Here is a 6,000-nt window from a genome sequence, read left to right as displayed (position 1 = left end):
AAACTCTGTCCCAGCTCCCCAGGATGGTCTAGGTTATGTTCTCATCCACCCCCATCTTGAGAGTCATTCTTTCAGGACAAAAAAAAGATTCAGTGCTTGAAGATAAAGGGTCAAATATTTCCGTATTACAGCTAAAGAAAAATACTGTGTGGGGGGACAGAAAGGTTTTCACACAGTAAGTTGCAACCAGAACCAGGAAGATGTCTGTTTATCAATTGGCTGGTGTCAGAGGTATCAAATGTTCTTAGGGTGTTTGGTTTTTTTAATTCTTCTGTTTTCCTTTTATTTCCTTTTGCTATGTGCCCTGCAAATGCTATCAAGGCATATAGCAAATCCAGCATGACTCTTAATTCCTGAGTACCAATACCTTTTTTTTCCCCTTTTGAAAGTTAGATTAGAAGAGAAATTTTTCCTTTTGGCCATTTTCCAGTCAGGTTCTTTCACCCACTCCTTTACATGAGATTTTTGTGAGCATAGGGGAGCACAGCAGTTGAGAGAGAGATGCAGGCATTTGCAAGGAAAACAACAGGAAAAGCCTTCAAGCCAGGCACTTTTAGCTACGATCAGAAATGCCATCCACTGTGACATTGTGTTCATTGTACCAAGCAGCAGTTTATTGCATTAATGTCCTTTTGAATTATCACTTCAGGAAGCATCTCAAGCACGCCGGCCCATGTCCACACATGTGGTGTTGCATCACCCTTTCCCCACATCAGGCTGTTCCCTGGGAGTCAGCCCTTCTGATTCTGGCAGAGTTTAGGGAATGCAAGGGAAGAAAGGGTGCATAGCAAGTACTTTCACCATAGCATAACTCAGATTTTGTGTGTCTTCTAAAAGGCCTTGACCTTGCCACAGAGGGGGCAGCTTTGCAGTAAGATTTGTGCTTTGCCTGTGCTGACTGAGGATGCACATCTCTCACTACACAGTTCTACCCTTGTCAGGATTGGGCAATATGAACCAATAGTTCATGGCAACCGACAGCACCATAATAGTCTGATACGATGATCTGGGTGGAAAACAAAGAGTTGGGGCTGGCTGTCTTCCTCTCCTTCCAAAATTCTCCCCCTGATGCAGCCAACAGAGCTTGTCATCAGCCTGGAGGATGACCCCCCTGTGACCCCGGCCATCAGCACTGAGGGAGGCTGCCCCAGCATTGAATGCAAGGAAAGGTGTGCTGCTGTGAGCTGAACGTGCTCCTTTGTCCACCACTGTGGTGGGAAAAGAAAGAAGAAGCTGGGAAAACAGGGCACCACTGACCCCACTGCACCCTGTCACTGCACCCTTTGGATCAGAAGACAAGCATGGGAGAGAACAGGCATATGCAGGACACAGGGAGGGCTGGGCTGTTGTGGCAAAGCAGAGCATAGGATCAGTGCCAGAACTGCTGTGCATTTCCATTGTCACAGCATTAAGCGCTGCACTGCTAATGGAGCCTGCAAACAAGGAGAGGTAGTGTAAAGACACATGGATCTGCTTATTGCAAGTTTTGCTTCCTCATGTCGCTTGTGTTGCTCTTTTTATAATGCTGTGGGGTCAGCTCCCTTCATCCCTGTCCCGTTGTAGATGTGCAGAAAATCTTACTTCAGATAATCCTTAGGTAAGAGGTGGCAAGCTGGAGCATTGTTCTGATGCTTCTGATAATTCCAAAGCCTGTAATGCAAACATGAGACGGGTGATAATAGATTTATGTAAGAGTAGACTACAAATCACATCTCTTCCAGTTACCCACGTAGTATGGCCTTGATGCTATTTCCATCCCTAAACAGCGCTATGAAGCACTTCACAACAAGCTGACAGCTTTGCAGCAGCATTGTTTTGTGCACAAATTTGTATTCAAGGCACCTTTTGGGCCTTGGTTCCCCATATCCCACAGTGATACAGCTGCTACTTGCCATCATGCTGCTGAGACTGGGGCTGCTGTGAGATCCTGCTGGGAGTTTCTCTCAGGACTGCATCTCTCATCTTTTGATAGCTCAGCTCCCCGCGTAGAGCTTTCAGAGGAATCCTTAAGTCACTGACTCTAATTACAGCTCAAAGGAGAGGGGATTTAGGCAGGGGAGGAAGATTTTTACTTATCACTAAACTTCTTATTGTACCCCTGAGAGACACATTGAGGAACCTCATGAGTCATGCCCAGAGCCTTTGTCCCATTCCACATCAGTGTCCACAGCTGCCTTTGCCAACAGAGGATGCCTCTGCCATCCATGACCTTCACCAGAGATATTCACCAGGGACCTCATTTCTGCAGCCAAAATGGGGCAGGCATGGCTACTGCTAACCTTTAGCATTCCAGAGAATATGGCAAGGAGCCTGACATGAGCTTGGTGGCCACAGAGTAACAGCTCACTCTCCCCTTCAGCTGGTAATGTCAGCAGGTAATCAGTAACACTGAAATCCCACTTAATCCAGAAGAGATTAATTAAGAATGGAAATCAAATAATTCATCCATGACAAATCCATTAATATCCATCCAAAATAGATTATATTTATGGAACCCTTAAAAAACTATACAGCTCCACTCTTTGCTGATCTTAATTGGCAAGACCTCTCACCCATCATCAGGTGTTCAGGTGATTTTCCTGAGAAGGGGCGATGCTTCCTTAGAAGCCTTCTCTGCGTGTAACATCTCAGGTTGCATTCAGTGGGGTGCTCCTGATATGTCAGGTCTCATCACTAGTCCCTTGGGCTCCTGAAATGTGTCCAGACAGGGTGCATCGTTCCCTTTCAGAGAAGTATGTCTCTTTAACAAGCCAGGTGTCATACAGTCAGGCAGGAAGAAGGTTACAACTCTCTCATCCTTTCTCTGGTGACTTGTTAACATGTTCCCATGTGAAATGTTTTTTATACCTGACATCACAAGGTACATGGAGATGGAAACTGAAAAACAGAGCTTCTCAAGGAGCCAATGGAGTGAGCAGGAAACTCCACCTTTCTTCATCTTGGTGTTCTCATTTTCAGCCCTTCCCTCACTTTACAGCTTTCTTAGGGAAGCATGTCCAGCATGTGGGAGGCAGAGAGAGCTTCTTGTCTCTGACCCAAGCCCGGTTTTGTCCCCACTCCTCCCTCCATCCCAAATGCTGTAGGAACCATGCAGGAGGGCAGAAAAGTGCTGAACCATTTCTTTCCAGTTTAGGGAGGAAACTCTGCTGCCAGCTGGCTAATGGGTATCTTTGTGTGGTCCCTCTGTGAGGCCATTTTTCTAAGACTGGCAGGAGAATATTTGAAGGAAGTGGGAGATGCAAAGGGAAAAAGACACGAGAAGATAAGGAAGGAGACTGTGTGTGCATGCACAGCAGTGAGTCCCAGGTTGTTGTCTGCATTGAACAGGTCCTTTAAAAGTGATTTCTCAAGCCCAGCAAAATGCCTCCACCTCCTCTTCTACTTTGCAGCACCACAGCAACGGACTTCTCATTCTTCCCACAACAACTGACTTCTCATTCTTCCCTTCATCTCCTTCATCCTCTTCCATGAAGGGGTGAACTGTCTGGCCCCATCCCTGAAAACACAAGTCCCATCAACCAGGGAGCAGCCTCTGCTTGAGCAGGAAAGGACTGCTCCCCTTGCTTCTATTCCCAGCACTAGCTTGAAGCAACACATCCCCTCCAAACCAAGGCTGACTTGGCTCACACACTTTGCTGTATTCTGGTTTTGCCCACCAGAATAATGACAGGAGGCAGGGCAAAGAAGAGATGTTTACATTATTACAGAAGGTTAAAAAAAGAGGAAAAGAAAATAGTGGCATTGAGATATCAAGCCATTGCCTTTCCCATGACAGCACTCAGGCTTAGCATTGGAGCCAAGGTATTGTTAGCTGGCCAGGTAATGCTAAAGGAATGAAATCATTCTTATTTTTGCCAAGAAGAAAGGCCATCCTGTCTCTTGAATAGGGAAGAAATAAGAAGAGCTCTATACCAAATTAGTGAAATTCTCAGGATTGGAAGAATTTGGTGTTTTAGCAGAAATTTTTTTAGAACATGAGAAGTGCTTTGTTCCCCCACAAGGAAAAGTTTATTGGTCAACTCAGCCTGAGGTGTAAGGTGTGGAGGAAGGTATGCTGTCTGCTCCTTACTGTGTCAGAAGGGCCTGCAGCAAAATGCCTGGAGATGAGGGAATAGCCGTGCTGATTTAATCTTCAAAGCCAGTAAATGAAGCCTAGTTTTCTCTCATTTCCCCACCTACCTCTTTTATAAGTTTATCTGTCTTGGCAACTGAGTATATGTTTTTATTTTCTTTTTGTCTTAACCTGTCTTGCATTAAGTATGATTTCAGTGTAATTGGATACTAATGACTTGTTCCTTGCCAAAGGATGTGGTAAAACTCCACGTAGAGCTTGGGGCACCTTACCAGCACTCTGGGTTGCCAGCTTGCTCTCCGTGATATCCACAGCATTGTGTGCAAACATCCAAAGCAATGTCCCTTCCTTCAGCTGCAGCCCCCATGCTCTCCCCTGGACAAGAGTCAGGCAAGGAAAAGGACAGAAGCATTCTAGAAATGTATTACCTCTTCTCATTTCTAGCTCTTACATGTATTCACTCCCTTATTGGTCCACTAGCCTGAACTCCCAGCTCTGGTTTCAGCTTTCTTTAGGCATCTGGATTGCTTGCTATGACCAAAGCTTTGTCTCAAACTATTAGTTTTGGCTGCAGCCCTCTCTATGGCTCAAGCAGGGCCCATCTCACTGGGTCCTGCTTTCTGAATTGCCAGACACCACATTGCAGCTGTTTTGGAATGCAGTACATGCTGCATTATGCAAAATGGAGCAGCCTTGTTTGCTCAGAGAAATTCTGTTGGAACCACACAGAAATCCGAGAGACTGTCCTTCCCTAACATCATTCTCCATCCCATCACTGCAGGAGAGGTAGCACTCCTGGGATCTCTGAGCTCTTGGAAGCCCTCTGTCCTGCCTGGCCTGGGCATGCAATGGATCATCTCTCTGGCTGCCAACTGGAGGAATAGGGGTGAGTCCAAGATGCTCAAGTAGAAAAAGGCAACACCTCCACCCCTGCAAACTCTTGTTTGCAATTACACCCTTCCTGTTGTTATACACCCACCACCCATTTGGACACATTCACCCCCTTTCATTCACTTTGTGGTTTTTCTGGGGGAAAATAAAAAAAGCATTTGCAAGAGAGAGGCTATTTGCAAGTCTTTGCTAATGAAGGTTCTGCTCCTCCCAGTTTATCCCCCTGCACTAGCCTGAGGCAGTCAGGAAGAATTTGGCCTTGTCTTCACTACCCAGCTTACTTGCAGCTCGAAAAGTAAAGTGAGCAAGGGCGACAATGAAGAGAGACTGGATTGAATAACAGGTCTAAAGGGAGCTGTCTGTGGACAAAGACAGTGGCTCTGCCTCTCACCTACTGAACACATTCCCCACTTCTCATTCCTTGCTCCCACTCCATGCCTTTTTCTTCATTACCTCAGCACAACACTCCTCCTCCAGGCTGCAGTTTGGCAAGCACCTGCAAGAGGCTGAGCTGTCCTGGCCAGCGGACAGAGCAGCCTGGGCTTCTCACGCAAGGTCTGGTCCCCTCATTAGCACCATCTGAGCTGATTCATTTCACTGACCATTGGAAAATTACCCACCTTGTTGGATTATCAAGGTGACTCAGGTGCCTGGAGTGCCTACAGAAAACTATAGCCAGGATGAGGCAAGTTCTATACTTCAGAGCAGTGGAGAAGAGGGGAGGAAAAGTGGGACCTCTTTACTCTGGGCTAAAGGGCTGCCAAACTGGCTCATCCTCCTTTCAATCTTCATCCTCAACTTCCTTACTGTTATCCAGAACATAATTAATATCTTCAGTACCCCAGAAGATAGAATCCATTACTTGAAGGAGCACTCACAAGCAAGTCAAGCCAAAAGCCATCACTTATCACAGTAGTCATGCAAAATCACTGCTGCCAGGAAGGTACAGTAGCAATGCATGTTCAAATAGGGTTGTGGTAATTAATGTCTGACTCCAACAGCTCCCAGCATTTTCTGTGGCAGCAGGTTGCATGAAT

Source organism: Onychostruthus taczanowskii, unplaced genomic scaffold, assembly GCF_017590055.1.
Source record: "Onychostruthus taczanowskii isolate IOZ18803 unplaced genomic scaffold, ASM1759005v1 scaffold4, whole genome shotgun sequence".
NCBI lineage: Eukaryota > Metazoa > Chordata > Aves > Passeriformes > Passeridae > Onychostruthus > Onychostruthus taczanowskii.
This window is presented reverse-complemented; position numbering follows the sequence as displayed.